Source organism: Dasypus novemcinctus, chromosome 26, assembly GCF_030445035.2.
Source record: "Dasypus novemcinctus isolate mDasNov1 chromosome 26, mDasNov1.1.hap2, whole genome shotgun sequence".
In the NCBI taxonomy this organism is placed as follows: domain Eukaryota; kingdom Metazoa; phylum Chordata; class Mammalia; order Cingulata; family Dasypodidae; genus Dasypus; species Dasypus novemcinctus.
The window spans coordinates 44,548,822-44,567,335 of record NC_080698.1 but is presented as its reverse complement, the minus strand read 5'-3'; the positions used below and the strand labels follow the sequence as shown (position 1 = coordinate 44,567,335).

The window sequence follows — 18,514 nt, the reverse complement described above, 5'->3', positions numbered from 1 at the left end:
TCATCCCACTGCCTTTTTGCATCCTTGGAGCCAACGATAAAGTTGGTACTATAAACCATGGAATCTGAAGCTGCCTGCATTGCTCCAGGAACCAATGAAGCTTCTCTCAATTTTCTCCCATGTCAGGGGTAAGGATGGGGCTGCAGCTAAAACAAGTCATTCAGGCCAAGAACATCTGTAGTCACCCAGAGAGACTGATGAATGTCCATGCTCTTTCCTGACCTACCTGGGGTAGGGATGGAGCCACAGCTATGGGCAACAAACTAAGCTGTGTGAGTCAAAACTGATCTCAGTTGTCCAGGTACACTGATGAAACACCAGCCCTCTCCTGACAGGGGTGGAAGTGGAGCCTCCAGTGTGCCCAGCAATCTAGTCCATATAGGCCAGAAGTTACTATAGTTGCCTGGAGAGACTGAGGACACAGTATCCCTCCTCCTGCCCTGCTAAGGGTAGGGATAGAGCCAGAGATGCATCCAATAATCTAGTTCATGTTGACCAAAAGTGGCTACAGTTGTCCAGATAGGTTAAGGTAGCATGGTCCCTCCTGCTTTGTCAGGGGAGGGGTTGGGACCAATGAAATGCCCAACACTCTAATCCATCTGGGCTGAACACACCTGCAGTTGCCTGGAGAGGTTGAAGAAACACTGCCACTCCTCCTATCCTATTGGGGGCAGAGATATATCCACAGGTTTGCTCACCAGTCTAGTCCGTGCAGGCTGAAAGCATCTGTAGTTGCCCAGAGGATCTGTTGCAGGTCACCTCAGCTTCCTCCCTAACAGGGGTGGGGCTCAAGCCTAGGTTAAGTACAATCTGACCTGGATGGAAAGAAGCCAGTCCCTATATTTACAATGATTTCTAATCAGCCCTCCTTCCCCTCATGCCAAGGCAGAGTTAAAATGGAGGCTTTTGGGGAAATAGAGCATCCAATTCCATCCAAGGAATAACTCCCAAGGTGGCTTACACTGCCAGTGGAGGTTGGGCACTGGCCTCCATGGCATAGAGTGCTTTACTCATGAATCTTCACTGCAGATGAACTGTCTCTTCCTTCAAGAATGTTGCAGGATGCTCTTCTGGTCTCCTGGGGCCCCCCAATGAATGATTTAGATAGCTCTGGGAGATTACTAACTGCATTGCAGGAGAAGCTGACTCTTGGATCTCCTTACTCTGCTGCCATCGTGCCTTTCCTTCCTTGATTCAATTTTAGCATGTGTTTTTAATGAGTACATAACAAATTTGAAAATGTGACCTAAGTGTACTACAAATGAAATCACATAGCTCTGAAATTGAGTTCTTTTAAATAGCTAGTTGTGTGAATTAAATATGAATATGATACATAACTCAATTTTTAATATACTTCCTAGTATTATACTCTGTTCTGTTTAGTGTCAGTTGCAATGGAAGACAAGACTCTATACTGCCTCGAAGAAAGTGTCATAATCTCAAACAATAGGGCAGAATGTGATCAAGTAATACCGAACACTTTTATTAAGGAAACAGGAAAAGGAAATATGAAATAGTAGCAGCAGTTTCTTTGGACAGAAGTTGAGTACAAATTGTTACCCTCAGGGTAGAAAAGTTTCTTGAATTGGGAAATCATGCACTGAGCTGAGAGTTTGAGACATTTGTTCACAATCCTATTAACTTTTCTATAGTTTCACATTAAACATCAGAAGTACTTTATTCCCTCAGCATCTGGGCCAGTAATCTAAATTCTGCTATGAATTTTTCATTCCTATATTCCCATTGGTTGTTTCTATGGATCTGTATGCTTTTTCTTATCAAAGAATATATTTATTTTTCCCCTTCCTAACTTTCAGGGGGCATCCTTTTCATCTTGTCAACCTTTTAGTGAAGGATGTACAGCCCAAAGTGGGTAAAAACTATGTAAAAAGCAAGTTTTGACGCTTTGCAAGGAGGATAGTAGTAATCATTTCTATGACCTTGGGTCATCATGTACCACTTGCACCTCAGGTTCTTCATATATGAACTCAGAATAATGATAGTAAATACAATTATAAATTTGCTTTTTTTTCCTAACAAAGTCCTTTTCATATTTGTTATTTCATTTGATCCTTACAACCACCCTAATGAGGCAGATATTTACACACCAAGCAGCATTTCATAATGTCATAACACAAATCCATGGAGGTGAGTATGAACCACTAAACTGGTCAAAAATCTCCTATTAAAGAACCCTATATCTGCTGTGAAAATTACTTGTTAGCATGCAGCAAATCTTTCTTGAACACTTACTTCATGTCTATCACTATTCTCCACAATTAAGATAGAACAGTGAACAAGATAGAAAATGTTCACTCTGGGCAGAATCTATGATAAGGTGGATGGTGGTGGTTTGGCAGTGAATGGGGATAACGGGGGGTTCAGCAGTGTGAGTGGAGTTGATAGTGCTGGAGTGTGTGAGTGGGATTGGGGGAAGGTGTTGGGCCATTTATGGAAATGTAGAGAAAACAGGTGAACCATGGATATGGACTGTGGTCAAAAATACAATTATGGAAGTATTCTTTTGGTATCTATTGCAGGGGATGATCACTGGTCTAGGATATCAGTGATGAGGGGATGTGTGGGGAAGAGTACACCTGGGGCATGTCTATGGAATATAAATGTGTTCATGTTGTCATAAGGTGTTATCTCAGTGGGTGGAGACCACACAATAACCAACAAAATATTAAATCCCCATCCTGGAGAGTCCTGCTACATTCTAAAATAGAGTGGCAAGAACCTCTAGAGTATAGACAGTGACAGAAAAAAGGAAAACAAATATCATAATATGCCAATCTTATGATATTAATGCTTTTACTTATGAACCTTATTCTTGTAAAATTGAAACGTAGCCTAATAGTAATTATTGCCTAGGAGTTACTTTCTGAAAACCAACTTGGTCCTCAAGTGTGGACTCTCTCTAAGCCAAACTCAGCAAATAAATGTACTACCTTCCCCCAGCATGAGACATGACTCTAGGGATGAGCCTCCCTGGCATCGAGCAATTAATATTAAGCACCAACTAGTGATACATTTGGAAAAAGACCTTGACCAAAAGGGAGAAACATTACATACAGAAGAGTTTTTATGGCTAAGAGATTTCACAGTCAGTCAAGAGGGCATTTCAGAGGTTACGCTTATACACTTCCCAGGCAGACCTCACTAACTGCCACAGTAAACAAAACCAAAACAAGAGTGCTCTCAAAGGCTCTAGGGACATCCGGACACTGTAGGCAAGGCACACAACCCCATGAAATAAGCACTACTTTTGGGGCCTTACTTTGGAATATATGATAACCTATATCCTCAATATAATAGAGTTAGACTCATTTTCCCTATACATGATTCTTCTCTCTCTTTTATTTGAATCTACAATACTACACTCATTAAATATTTAAATCTTCGATCTTTTCATATGTTGGTTGAGCCCTGAATTTCAGCAGAGTTGCAGCCAACACCTACTCTCAAGTTCATTGGACTTGCCAGGACAACTAACAAAAAGATGATGATGAACACACACCCCCATCCAAAACAACACAAGAAAACCACAAAGGGTATCTACAACTTCCAGCTAAACAGTTCCTTCCATCTGCCCCATAAGATCTAAACCCCCTCTCAATCTGAAGGAGAGTGGGCCTCACCATTCCCAAATCCTCAAGACTGAAGATGAAAAACATAAGGAGGGAATATAACCATGGAACAAAGTGGACATTGTTATTGTTGCAAGGGAAAACTGGTGACATTGATATAAAGATAGTAGATACCAAAGATTCTGTGGGGAGGGGAAGTGAGGGATAGGTAGAACAATAGGACATTTTTGGGATATTGGAACTTTTCTACATGATATTGCAATGTTGGATACAGCCATTAAACATTTTGTCAAATTCTATAAAAATGTACAGTGAAAAGAATAAACCATAATGTAAACTATAGACCTTGGTTAGTAGCAGTGCTTCAATATTTGCTCATCAAATATAACAAATATACCACAATGATGTAAGACATTATTAATAGAGGAAAATGTGTGTGGGGAGAAAGTAGGGCATATAGCAGTCCCCTATACTTTCAATGTAACTTTTATGCTATCTAAAATGTCTCTATAAATAAAGTTATTATATGGGAAAAAAAAGGATAGACAATACCCCTATCCTTAGTAACTTTATCTATGACTGGAAGTGAAGAAAGATTATAAACTAGAAAAATCAGAGAGGCATTTAATAAAGCAGGGTAATGGGATATAAAAGGGAGATATTTTCTGAGTAGGTGACAACTGTGCTTTATCTTGAGTATGAGAAAGAGGAGGTATGAACAGTCCTGGGCAACGTGTCTCCCAGACAGAGGAAAGAGCAATTCCACAACCCTAAGGTGGGAGTTAGTTTGTGATTTCCAAGTGTCACCAAGAGCCACTGCAAACAATGGGGGAGAATGATGTAAGACAGGGGAGATAGGCAGGGACCAGATATGTATAAATCTTATAAATCAGGTTAAGAAATTTGAGTTTTATTCAAATCATTATATTAAGTTAATGGAAGGTTTTCAACATGTGGATAACGTGATCTAAATTGTTCTAAAATATGCCACTTTGTGTCATTTGTAAAGACTGGATTCTGTGGCAGCAAAGATGCAATGCAGAGACCAGTTTGGTGAAGCTGGGCTTAGGTGAAAGATGATAGTGGTTCAGACTAAGATGGTGGCAGTGGGGGGAGGTATTCAGATCCAATATATAAATAAGAGAATAGCTAATGGACTAGTTGTGGGAACGAGAGAAAAAGGGAAAGAAAAGCTATCAGAAAAAGTGCCTAGTACACACTAAGAGAAGTTAGAATTTATATCATCAAGCCTCTTTTTAAATTATTTTTAATTTTTTTTAAAGATACTTAGATTACATAAGTGTTACATAAAAAATGTAGGGGATTCCCATAAAACCCACTCTCTGTTTCCTCCCACAGTTTCCTACATTAACAACCTCCTTCATTAGTGTGGTACATTTGTTACAATTGATGAACATATATTGGAGCATTGCTGCTAAGTGTGGATTATAGTTTACATTGTAGTTTAAACTCCCACACAATTTTGTAAGTTATGACAAGATATATAACAGCCTGTATCTGTCATTGCAACATTATTCAGGACAATTCCAATGCCCCCCAAATGCTCCATATTATACCTGTTTTTCTCCTCTCCCTCTCCCCAGAACCTCCGGTGGCCACTGCCTCCACATCAGTGATAAAAAGTTCTTCCATTTCTAGAATAACAATAAGTCTATAGTAGAATAACAGTAAGTCTACTGTATCCATCATTCATTACCCAGTCCTGAGGGTTCTGGGAGGTGATGCCCACTCTACCACTAATTAAGAGGGTGCTTAGAGACCATGGGGGCAGATGCATGGGACTATCCTGGTTGCAGTTGTAGATTCTGCTCCTTGGGATGGTCACTGCCCATCATCATTTTCTTGTTAGTTGTCCTGGATGAGCCCAATGAACTGGAGAGTAGGTGTTGCAAGTCTGTTGAGATCCAGGGCCCGACCAGTACATAGAAAGTTCAAAGATTTAAGTCTCTTGAACACACAACTATCAACTCTAGTACTAACTATAGGTTCAAACAGATGGGACGAAAGAGTCATGTGTGGGGAAACCACAAATGAGTCCAACTCTGTCACAATAGGGAGCATAAAATTAAAGTAGGGTCCAATGGCAGGGTGCCAAATCCTGAGCTGTCTGTCCTCCTATAGTATCTGTATGTCTCCAGAGCCCTCAGAAGACCCTCTATTTGAGGCAATATTTACTGTGGCAGTCAATGAGATCCTGCTGAGATGTGCATAAGTGTAACTTCAGGAATGAATTCCAGACTCACCTTGAAATCTCTTAGCCATATAAACTCCTTTGTCTTTACTCTTTTTTCCTCTTGGTCAAAGTCTTTTTCCAGTTGAATTGCTGGTTAGTACTTGGTGTGGAATCTGAAGCCAGAAACAGAAAGTGACTTAATTTGCACCATACAGGTGGATAATGACAAATCCAATAGGTAGATGTATTTATTACACAAAAGTCTTATGTATCCATTTAGCCATCTATCTAATGAATCATTCCTCTATTCAATCATTCATTATTTATTCATTTAATAAGCCTTTTCTGAACATTATTTTGTCCAGTGTGCTAAGAACTGTAGGCTGAGGGGGAGACAAATGATGATGTATATGACTCTAGTCATCCTCTCAAGGAGCTTGTAGTCTGATTGGAAAAGTTAAATAGGCTAATAACTGGAATCTAACCTATCTAAACTATTTTTTTGACCATCTTTTTCTATAGACTTTCATTTTCCTATCAGGTGACAGACAGTTCCCCATGTCTTCATGTGAGAGAAGAGAAACAAATTTGAAACCTATGATCATTAAAGAAGTAAACTTAAAAAATCAGGATGCATATCTTATATTTTATGATATGGTGGGTACCACTGCTTACTTACAAAGAATCTTTAGCTACTTCTCTCACAAATTAAAGACCATATTCTAGGGGTAAAGTTGCAGGAGCTAGACTAATTTCTACATTTATTTTATTAATATACCTACATAACTGCATTTTTTCCCTCATGTAATTGGGATCATATTGCTATCTTTGTGTTAACCTACTTTACAACTTACCAAAATGTAAACTTTTATTTATCAGTGTATATAGCTACTCTTTATAGTATTAATTGAAGGAATTTACCATGATTTACTTATTTAATTTTCTTATACTGTCCTCTTTTACTTTTTTTCTTTAGTATAGAAATTGTGTATTTACAGAATACTTCTGCATAAAATACAGGATTCCCATATGTCACCCTATTATTAACATCTTGCATGGGTGTGGTGCATTTTGTTACAATTGAAGATATAACAGGTCTTTTGGTTTGCTGGTTTGTTTGTTTTAAGGAGGTGCAGGAATTGAATTCAGGATCTGGTACATGGGAAACAGGCACTCAAACCACTGGGATACACCCACTCTTGGCAATCATGTTTTTAGAATTGTAATATTAACTACAGTCCATTGTTTAACTTAGGTTCACTTTTCGTATACTGTAATTCCATGGATTTTTAAAAAATTTATTCTGCTACTATATATGAATGTGATTAAAGGGAAAAATGTTTGATTTATATATGGAGCACAATTTATTTTTAAAATATTTTAAAATCCCTTTGATAGGATTTTATGTGTTTATCACCTACTAACTAATTTATGCACGATGGCAAAACACATTTTTGTGCAGTTACCTCTCTAAATGTCAGATTACTTCCTTTAGAGAGATGTCGAATGGCTGGTCAAGAGGTAGACAGGTTGATATATGAAATATATGTTACTGGATTATCATCTAGAAGACTACCATTTTATACCAGTACTGATTGAAAATTGTGTGAGGGTGGAGAATTTATAATATGTTGAAGGAAGAATTTGTTAAACACCAGACCAAGAAAATGCAAAGGAGAGAGATACTGCTTATGTAGAGCTCATGCTTGCTTAGGAACCAAAAACTAAGTCAATTCAATTCTCAGGGAACTGTCTTGCTTAATTAAAAAGTCTTGATTGCAATATATATGAAATACATATATTTTTATAATATGTATTTATGTGTGTGTATATATATATTATGCACATATATTCCTTTACTCACATGCTAAACAACTTCCTATTAGCATTAAAATAATCTTAGTCACTCACACAGGTCCAAAATCCAATCTTACTGTTTAAAATCCATTTCTTAGATTACAATATAAATTGTCTATTGTCTTACAGACATTCTATATGTGCATATAGCTATAACACATTTATAATGATAATTACCATTCATCCTCCTCTTCCTCATTGTTTACCTTTGCACATTTTCCAATTAGATTCCTTTAGATGTTCTTCATCTCTTTATATATACTTTTGCAGCTTGTTTTTTTTTGTCTTTATTTATTTTTTTGATATTACATTCACAAAATATGAGGTCCCCATATACCCCACAACCCCCTCACCCCACTCCTCCCCCCATAACAACAATCTCCTCCATCATCATGAGACATTCATTGCATTTGGTGAATACATCTCTGAGCACTGCTGCACCTCATGGTCAATGGTTCACATCATAACCATCATTCTCCCACAGTCCACCCAGGGGGCCATGGGAAGACATACAATAACCGGTAACTGTCCCTGCAGCACCACCCAGGACAACTCCAAGTCCCGAAAATGCCCCCACATCTCATCTCTTCCTCCCATTCCCTACTCCCAGCAACCACCATGGCCACTTTCTCCACACCAATGCCACATTTTCTTCAATTACTAGTCACGATAGTTCATGAATAGAATATCGGTAAGTCCACTCTAATCCATACTCTATTCCTCCATCCTGTGGACCTTGGAATGGTTGTGTCCACTCCACATCTTTATCAAGAGGGGGCTTAGATTCCACATGGATGCTGGATGCAATCCTCCTGCTTTCAGTTGTAGGCACTCTTGGCTGCCTGGTGTGGTGGTTGACCTTCTTTAACTCCATGTTAGCTGAGTGGAGTAAGTCCAGTCCTGTTTGAAACACAGATTACAGCCAAGGTAATTTTTTCAAACAAAGCCTCAAAGCGAAATGTCATTATATTCTTTGTATTTATTTCAGATATCACTGTGTGATTTCACCTATTTGGGTTTTATAATTCTTGGCCCCATATTTGAATTAAGTAGAGCATACCAACATTGAAGGCAAAGTTGTGGATGCTAGACAAAATTTTCAAACACTTTAGTGTAAAATCCTAATCTCAGGCAAACATCATACCAAGATTCAACTCGTGTCCCTGGAAAAGATGATTTGACACAAAATATTTAAGCCAACTGGTGAAAAGATACCTCATTGCATGTCTTCTTCTACCAAGTGGGTCAGTGTCATCTTGGCACACAAATGAGGACACACAATTAATGACATTCAATAAGGAAAACATTTTTATAGCTATAAGGCTGCCAAAACTCAAAGCTAAAATGTATCAGAGGTTGTTGAAAGTATGGTCTTTCCTTGGTCACAAAAATGTGTATGAAAATGCTGAACACTGAATAATTATCAAACCAAATTATGAAGCTTTCATCTTAATTTGATTCTGGACTTAAACAAAAAGTCTTCTCCAAACACAGAAATCCAAATGTTGAATTCTGTCATTCTCCATATTTAAGAAGTATTAAGTTGGTATATATACATTTTTATGAGATCCCTAATAAAGAGGAATAGTTTTGTCATCTGTTAAAAGTTTATCTATAAATTTCATATGCTAGAAAATCTGAATACATCTGCTATTAAAAGCACAAGTGTGCCCCCTTCTGAATAAATGAAATATTGAGTTCTATATTTACACTTAAGATAAAAACCTCCCTCCTTTCTAGACAGAACTGATTAAATGAATTTGAGCAAATACGAGCAGCAAGTTTTAAGAGCACTCTTTTCTAGAAAGAGAGACATTCATTGGAGACATTTGAAATATTGACATATTTGATATATCTTTATATATATATATATATACATTTTAAAATATATTTTAAAAATCTTTCTCTACAGCTGGAAAACCCCAAAATGGAACACCCAAGAAGTAAATTTTGATCTTGTTCTGGACAGAGAATCAAAGGCCAGGGAACTACAGAACTGAGAACAGAATGGAAAGAGTTGGATAAAGAGTTTGCAACTGTTAATGAAACTGAAATAGTGACAAAGATGTCAGGAGAAAGTGAAGTCTCACTCCACTGGGACACCTCAATTATGTTCTGAAAGAGAGTGGCTATGTAAAGTAAGTATTTTTTGCTTTCAAGTTCTACTTTGCTCTCTCAGTTTTGCAGCTAAGGAAAGTGAGGCTTGGAATGTTTGAGGTTTGGAAAATCATTTAGTGGACAAGCCATTCTTTCCTACACTTAATCCAGTTTTCTATCTATAATAAAGCACAGTGACCCCAATGAAACTATTCTGGTGCTGGCTTACTACATATCTGATAGATCCTGTCTTCAAAACCATTCATTTCAGTCCAGGTTTTTCTTTTATCTCTCTCCTGTAAATGCAAATCAATTTTTGACCAAAATATGGCACCATGTTTGATTTCATGCTGTTGGACAGTGTGTCACTTGACTATTATAAAATATTATGAAAATAAAATGATGATGATGATGACAATGACTACAGAATAGTTATGATAATGAAAATGACATTGTACCTCGTCATAATATTAATAAAAGTTGACAGTTTAATGATATCTCAAATCACAGTTAAATTATATCCTAAATCACCTGAATGGACAAGAATGAATTTAAAACTAATTGATCCATTTCATAGTCAGGATATATAGCCCTTTGTCTCCTTTGTTTCATATCTGCTGATACAGGGGCAAAAAAGATCTATCTCTTTTCAAAAGTAGTGGTGAGTTGATTAAACCTATAGCTACTACGATAGTTTTTTCTACCAAGTGCCTTCCTCACCAAATCCTATTATCTCAGTAAATTAAAAACAGAGTCAGCTATAGATTAGATTTGTATATAGTTTTTTTCCTCTTTAGAAAGCCTCATCATTTCTTGGCCATGTAACTCAGATCGAATGTAGCTTTTTTACCTACTATGTTACAATCTATATTCTCTATGTAAATATATTCTTATTTTCAAAATTTCCAGTGCATTTCCAGAAAACACCAATTGCCGATGTTATCAGAACTTTGAAGTACACACAGATACTCAGATGAAATGAACGCAGTCTATCACGAGTTTAAATTCTTTCCAGCACTACGCTTCCATGATCCTACAAAGATTCTACACTTTATAATCTCTCCAACACTTTATTCATTACTAAATCAAATCTTTGGAACACTGCATTAAGAAACTTGTAAAATGTTGAATCTTTAAATTGTTGTCCTCAATGGATAGAACTAACTGATAAAAGCACATTTATAAATGTCAGTTACCATATGGTTTACATGTTTGCTAATGAACACTCGCAAGATTAAATCAGTCATTGGACAAAACATTATAAAACTGTGAAATGTTTACACCAATTCCTTTCCTCACTCCCCAAATCACATTAGTAACTTGGGCTGAAATTTATGTACATTTAACCCATATTTTCTTTTTCATACTGCAAGATTCAAACTCGTCAATTGCATTTAGAGTGGCGACCTATTCCCTAGCCAACATATTCATTTTCAAAGAACATTTATTGCATCAACATATATAAAAAGCTGATTGAATTAATAGGCTTTCTATATCATTGCCAAAAATATGGTCTCCAATAAAACATATGCTGTGATCATCAGCTCACAGAGTCACTGCTGATTATTCATAATTGTACAATGAACCATCTTGTATAGTAAACAAACTCCATAGTTAATATTTAGAGAAACTTTAAAACAATCAGACGAGCAATTACATTGAATAATAGCCTAATTTAAATCATAAAAGATCTCTAGTGGATTGTTTATTTCATCTCCACTATGTGGTATGTTTCACACAGGAAGGAGCGACACATATTCATTAATCAGTATGCACAATGAAGAATTAAAATGGAAGAAAATATATTTCCTTCTGCTTTTTTAAATTATAGAAACAGCTTTAACTCAGTATGTCCATTGCTACCTTTTCCAACCTCTACTCCATATATACATTTCTCCTCTCTTTGACACTTGAAATATATTTATTTTTCAACTGACAATGATTTAAATATGAATACTTTCTATAACATCCTTTCTTAGCTCACTACCAGTAACTATTATTTTTTCAAGAAGGTACTGGGGATTGAAACAGGGACTTCATACATGCAAGGCAAGCACTCAAATCACTGAGTTACACCTGCTTCTCTTCTGCTTTGTGAATTTTGTAATTGAAAATCACTATCTGTCCTGCTGTGAAGAGCATGACCTATACTCAGGTTCTAGCTAAGGTGATAGCTCTAAGATCCAGTCCTAGCTATCAACATATTCCTTCTCCTTGACTACAAAGATTGGTTCAAGGATGGACATTAATTAAACTAGTCCTATGCATCACAATCCCAAGAATTCTGTTGGAATTACTGTAAAAGGAAAACACATTAAAGCCTACTTGGGTTCTAACACATGAAGAAAGCCTGTAAATAAAGCCAATATCAGGTAACAGGGGTGAATGACAAGAAAAGAGAGAGAGCTGGAATCTTGCATCTTGTCAGCCCTCTGAAGGTCAGCTATGCTTGCACCCAGTGCTACACCCCAGCATTTCAATTATGTGAGCCAAAAGAATTTCTTTAGGTCAGACTGAGTTGGGTTTTCTTTCATTTGGAACTTAAAAACTCCTGAATACTACAGTTGTATGACTACAGAACAATAATAAATGCTACGTTTAGATTGTGAGTTGGAATCATACATTTATTTTAGAGTGGAGAAAGGAACTTCAAACAAAATAAAGCTGAACGTGAACTTCTAGAAATTCAATTAAAGAAAATAAAATAGGTTTTATTTAATTCTTGTTTTTAACACTGTATGAGGCAGAGCCCTAGATGGTCAATGGAATTCTCTCAGTGACTACTGTGGATCAAGTTAAAGCAAAAACTGGGCATAGACAATGAGCAGGCAAGGCTTCCAAACTTGGTGACAACAGCTCTTCTTTATTTTATTTACTAGGATCTTGGTAAGTTATTCTTTGAACAAAATATGTTTAGCCAACACAAAGTTTGAAAATCACTAAATGTGAAACCCAGGTGGCAGTCAAATCAGGCTATGTTCTGTTCCAAAGAATCTTCCAAAGGAGGCATGGGGCAGCACACTAAACCACCAAGTAATAACCTGGAAATTGAATTTACTGGTAGGTTATTGCTACAATATATAAACTGGCTGGACTAGAACAACTGCTAACTTTCCTAGAATAGACAATCAGTATCTTCAGGGATAGAGGGAGCTTGGGAGCTTGGCAGATATATTTTGATGCCCTCTACAAAAGAAAAAGGAAGAAAAGATATCTACACGGAAGTGTTATAAGAACAAGGAACAAGAGACACTGATCTCAGTGCATACCTTGTAGGCCACGACTTTGATTCTCTGGAGAATCTCTCAAGATGTTCTATCTGTCTCACAGCTTGTATCCTGTGGTACTTTCTGGAATAAATGAATGGATGGATGGTGCCCCCTGGAGTTATTCAACTCAGTGGGCCTGCTGCTTTCACAAGCACCAATCAGTCTATTCATGCTACCTACAACCAAATATAATAGGTGGATAGTTTAGTCTCAATGCCACACTGATAGAATGACCTCCTACCAAAGTAATGGCCACAGTCACCTTACATCTCCTTGGAATTACAAACCATTATCTTTCAATCTTGCTTCAAGCCATCCTAAATTTTCTCAAGTCAACTTCTGAAATATTTCACTTAATTTGTGAACAAACTCATTTCTACCTAAAAGAAAACCTTGCTTCTAGACATTTTCTAGTCTATTGAAAGAGTTTTATACAGATATAAGAATGAGATAACAAAAGTGATAATAATAATAGTTTACTGTTATACAGCACCAGAACTCCTTAAAGACTTTGAGATATATTATCCTATCTTAAGAGCCTATAATTTCTAAATAAAACATTGACTGACTTTTCTAAAGTGCCCAGAGGATTCCTCCCCCAAATAACTGTCTATTTAACAGGTACAATTGACAATTCTGCCAACTGGGATTCCTGCTGCTAATGCAGTTTCCCATATTGTTGTGTAGGAAGCAATCATGCCATCAGCTTCTGAGCCGACCATGGAAATAGCAGATATCACACACACCTACTCTCCACAAATCATCATGGACAGTTTCCCTCCTTTCATATTTGTAAAAAGGAGGAGCAGATGATTTATGTTACTTGAGGGGGAGGAGATAAAAATATTCCAACTATTTTTTGTACATCACAGTCATGAAAAAGGTTTCAAGAAAGATATGAAACAGAAATGAATAATTTTGGACTCATATCTTGTTTTTCCTGTTCTCTCAGGAAGGATGCATAATAAGAATGTTTTTCTTTTCATCTCTTATTTCTGGTAAATATTTCTGAGAATAAGGACTAACCCAATTGTTGAAAACTGCTTTTAGTCATCAGAAACATGGAGAGCAATTTTTATGAGCATTCTGAATGATTTTGATGTCAATAATATTGAAGATGTAACAAGCAGCAAGTTACATCTTTACTTTCTTTTTATTAGTTATATTTAAAATCCATGTAGTGTTTTTTATAGAAGCATCTATACTTTGATAAATGTACATCCTTCAAAGGATAGTTTTTGATAGAATGAACCATACTATCAGGAATCCTTTCTCATCAAACACACTTAGGTAATTTCTCCCCTTTAGGTGATTGGAACATGCTTATTCTTTGTTATGCCTCAAATGTAATACAAGCTTAGTTTTCATTGACAAGTTTTGACTTTCAAGATAATCATTTACAAGTTTAAGTATGTTCCCATGTAGGCTCAAAAGAAACTGCCAGAATCAGTTTAGGCTGTGCTATGTCTTTGATTTAAATCTTACACCCATAAATTTCATACTCATAGACATGAATTCAAATACATTTTCCTTAACAGGTGGACAATTATATTTTAATTGTTATATGGAAACAATAAAGTTCTACTTTTATAAGAAAATTCCTAGATAGTATCAAGGGCTCATTTTGTGATTAAATGAAATAAATTTACAACTAATATCTTTTGGGAGAGGGGTATCAGGATAATAACTAAAACACCAAGGTTAATCCTGAGGCAGTATGATGGATATTTCTTTTTACCAGTTAAAATAGCTTTACCAGGTAATAAAAAGGCAAAGCCAGATTATAATGGCCATGGGCTCACAAGTTTTAGAATAAGATTCTAACCTAATTAACATTTGGGGGAATTTTCCTTATTCAAATGTTAAACATAAAGCTAGACTATCTTGGCATATGTAAATAGTGCCTATTTCAAATTTGCCTTGTTCAGTTTATAGAAAGGTGGCTGTACATAGTTACCCAGCACGCAGAAGGTTTTCTTCATGTAAGTCTGCCCTTTTCCTGGAGCTGGTCTTCATTTATTTTTATGACAGTAATCTCCTTTCTCACTTCTTAAAGAAGTAGACATAGTTTATACTAAAATAAAATGTACTTATTGGCCTTGTACCTACCAGTTATATTTAATTTATCCTTTGGTCATCAGGCCAACCATAGAGCTTAGACATAATTTCTGTGGTTCTAAACAGACCACCAGAAGAGCACCAATATCTATTAGAGAAGCTCTTCATATTTCATAATTCACTGTTTTACCAAAGAAATATCTAGTTCTATGCACTCAGAATACTCCTACAACAGGCATGAAGAATAACTGAAATCTACGACATTCTCCTTTGGAGTATTCTTGCACTATAGAGAGGACTTCAGGGATTGTAAAACCTACTCCATTGCTCTGGTTTTACAACGGAGAGTCTTTATGCCCAAAGGGTTGGACTTACTTCCCAACCCCACTCTGCCCTTCCCTAATAGCTTAATCCTGTAGGCTGGAACCCACTTTACTGAATCTTTGATTACATGTAGTTAATATGATATATATCGTTTTCCCAGTTGTTTATTAACTTAAGGTCACTACAAGGGGGTCCATGAGAGAGGCAATGGACAATGGAAGAACTTTGGTCCAAATCTTTGGATCTAGAGTTATAATCTAGCTCTACCACTTACTAGCTGGCTAAGTTAACTTTATTGTGCATAAATGTCCTTATCTGTGAAATGGGAACTTAGCACCAACCTCATATGGAATGTGTTGTGAACTCTCAGTAAACCACATCAGGAAACTCTTCAATGGAGTAGTAAAAATCCCGCAAGTACACGGGTAAAGACCAGAGAAGAAGGATGGTCCAATGATAGGCCCTTGATACTGATGACTATGCTTATGAGCCTGTGTGCTTGAAATTTCAACTAGGCCTAGAGCAGCAAGGTGCCTAAGAGTTACCTCCTGATAACCTCTATGTTGCTCAAATATAGCTACTCTCTAGGCCAAATTCAGCATGTAAATGCATTACTTTTCCCTCAGCATGGGACATGACTCCTGGGGATGAGCTTCCTTTGCACTGAGTGACTACTGCCTGCACGAGCTGGTGAAGCTACTAGAAAAAGACCTTGAATAAAAGGGGAAAATGGTGAACACAAATGAATTTATATGGCTAAAAGACTTCAAAATGAGTCGGGATGTCATCAGAGGGGTCATGCTTACACACATCTCAGCAGGATCTCAGAAACAGAGTAGATGTAACCTCAGGTAGTGATGCTCCTGAGGGCTATGGAGACACTCAGGTCCTATGGTCATGACAGATGGCTCTGGAGTTTGGAGCCTTGCCAGTTGGCCCTATTTTGGAATTTGTGCCCATGAGTATGATGCAGTTGGACTCAGATGTGACCTTTCTATGCGTGTCTCTTCTGTCACTTTTACTGAACCTGTGGTTGGCACTGGGGTTGGTGTATGTTCAGGAGGCTTGAATCTCTAGACTTTCTATGTATCAGCTGGGCCTCAGCAGAGTTGCAAAACCTACCTTCTGGTTTGTTAGACTTACCTAGCTCAGCTAACAAGGAGGTGAGGATGGTCAACTACTATACCAGGGAACCAAGAGAGTCTACAGCTGCAAACAGGAAAATCATATCCATCAGCTATATGGGATTTAAGCCCCCTCTCAATTTAGAAGTGGAGTGATCATAGCTATCCCAAGGTCCTCAGGATAAAGGAATAAAATGTGGATTAGAGTGGATTTACTGGTATTCTATTATAGAATGATTGTGACTCTAGCAATGGAAGAACTTATATTATTGATGTGTAGACAGTGGCCAAAAGCAGGGAGGGGGAAAAAGAGGTGTAATATTGGGACATTTTCGAGACTTGGCTTTGTCCTGAATGATATTGCAGGGATAGATGCAGGACATTTTATATCTTGCTATAATCCACTGAATGGACTGGGAGAGAGTGTAAACTGCAACATAAACTATTATCCATGCTGTTTCAATGCTCCAAAATGTACTCATCAAATGCAATGAATGTACCACACTAATGAAAGAAGTTGTCGATGTGGGAGGAGTGGGGGTGTGGGGAGTGGGATATATGGAAAACTCTTATATTTTTATTGTAACATTTTGTGTGATTTATGTATCTTTTTAAAAGAGATTATAAAAATATAAACTATTAGAAAAGTCTCAGTAAAGAGGAAATGATTAGCCTAAAGAGTGCTCCCTAGATTTTAGCCATTATGATTAGTATTATCATTATCATTCCTGTCTATTTCTAAAAGAGAAAACTTAAAACTTTCTTTGTACCACCTGCCAGTTTCATTTCTTTTCTTCTCCAGAATGAAGAAAAGACTATAACTTATGTCTATATTGCATGGTCCTAAACAGCATATTTTCCAAGGTATGTGCATGGAAATCTAATTGTGCAATGTCCAATAAAGCCCATACAAGAAAATTAAACACCCAATAAAATAGGGGAAAATGTATCTAGAAAGAAATGACACTTATTTCTCTCACTGCTTGGATATTGATTCTTATCCAGTGGTACCTGAGTTTTCTAGGAAAGTCCTGAGAAATTTCTGTATTAATGCCTTATGAAGTTCCTCTACTATGGAAATACTATTAATATATAAATACTCTAACAAGAAATAAAAATCATTGTTATTTTTCTGAAAAGTGGAGTATTAGATTTCTCTAAGGAGACGAGTTTCTAAAGAAAAAGATGTATTAATGAAACTCTAAAGCACGGTTTCACTCAGTAAAACGCATCTCTACAAAAGTAATAGAATAAATGTGAAGCTATTGTTAACTAACTGTTATCTGCTAATGAAAACAGGAAAAATTTCGGGTCTGTGTTCTCCATGTGGCACAGAATCTCTTTGGGTCATGATAAGGTAAATTTAATCAGCATAATTTTTACTTTTTCCACCACTTATCACCATGTCTCAACATATAGCATATTATTAATCATATATACATGTATAATGCAGCACATATACATGCCAAAACAATGAAAACTGCCACTGTTGCTGTTGTTTTAATGAAACCCTGCATTCAAGTGTAAGAGCTGCCTAGAACTGCATATAAAATACATGGGAGAACATGATGGTATAAAGAAAGGTCAAAGTAATGGATCATTTTAAGCCAATTGGTTATTTGCTTGTGAATAATTAGTATCAAGTCTTTTGAATTTAGAAGAACATTTCCCTTACTAACTACATCATTTATTTCTCTCTCTTTCAGCATTCTAGAATAAAGTTTTGGAGCACAGAGCTCCAGGTTCAAGTTCAAGGTTCTATTCCAGTTCAACCACTTTCTTGATGGAGGCCTCAGTTGAACCAGCAATAAAAATGTGAAATGAATGATAGTGTATATCTTGTACAATTCTTTTAGCATACATTCTTGGCACATAGCTAAGCATCTCACCAAATAAGCTATTATTTTTACCATGCAATGTCTAAATGGTGCTTGCTCAGAAAAAGCCAATTACTTTAAAAATTAGCCAGAACCAATTACTTTTCTGGCTTTCATTCTCTTG

General features: G+C 36.7%; 1 long non-coding RNA gene across 1 annotated transcript in view; it reads left to right on the top strand.

Moving 5' to 3' along the window:
* The window catches only part of LOC131276200 (uncharacterized), a 92,429-nt gene extending 75,015 nt beyond the window's left edge, over positions 1-17,414 (top strand). The window contains exons 3-4 of the long non-coding RNA XR_009183714.1: positions 9,554-9,779; positions 17,316-17,414. This is a non-coding gene — a long non-coding RNA (uncharacterized lncRNA). The remainder of the gene's footprint in view (positions 1-9,553; positions 9,780-17,315) is intronic.
* Positions 17,415-18,514: the final 1,100 nt, after the last annotated feature.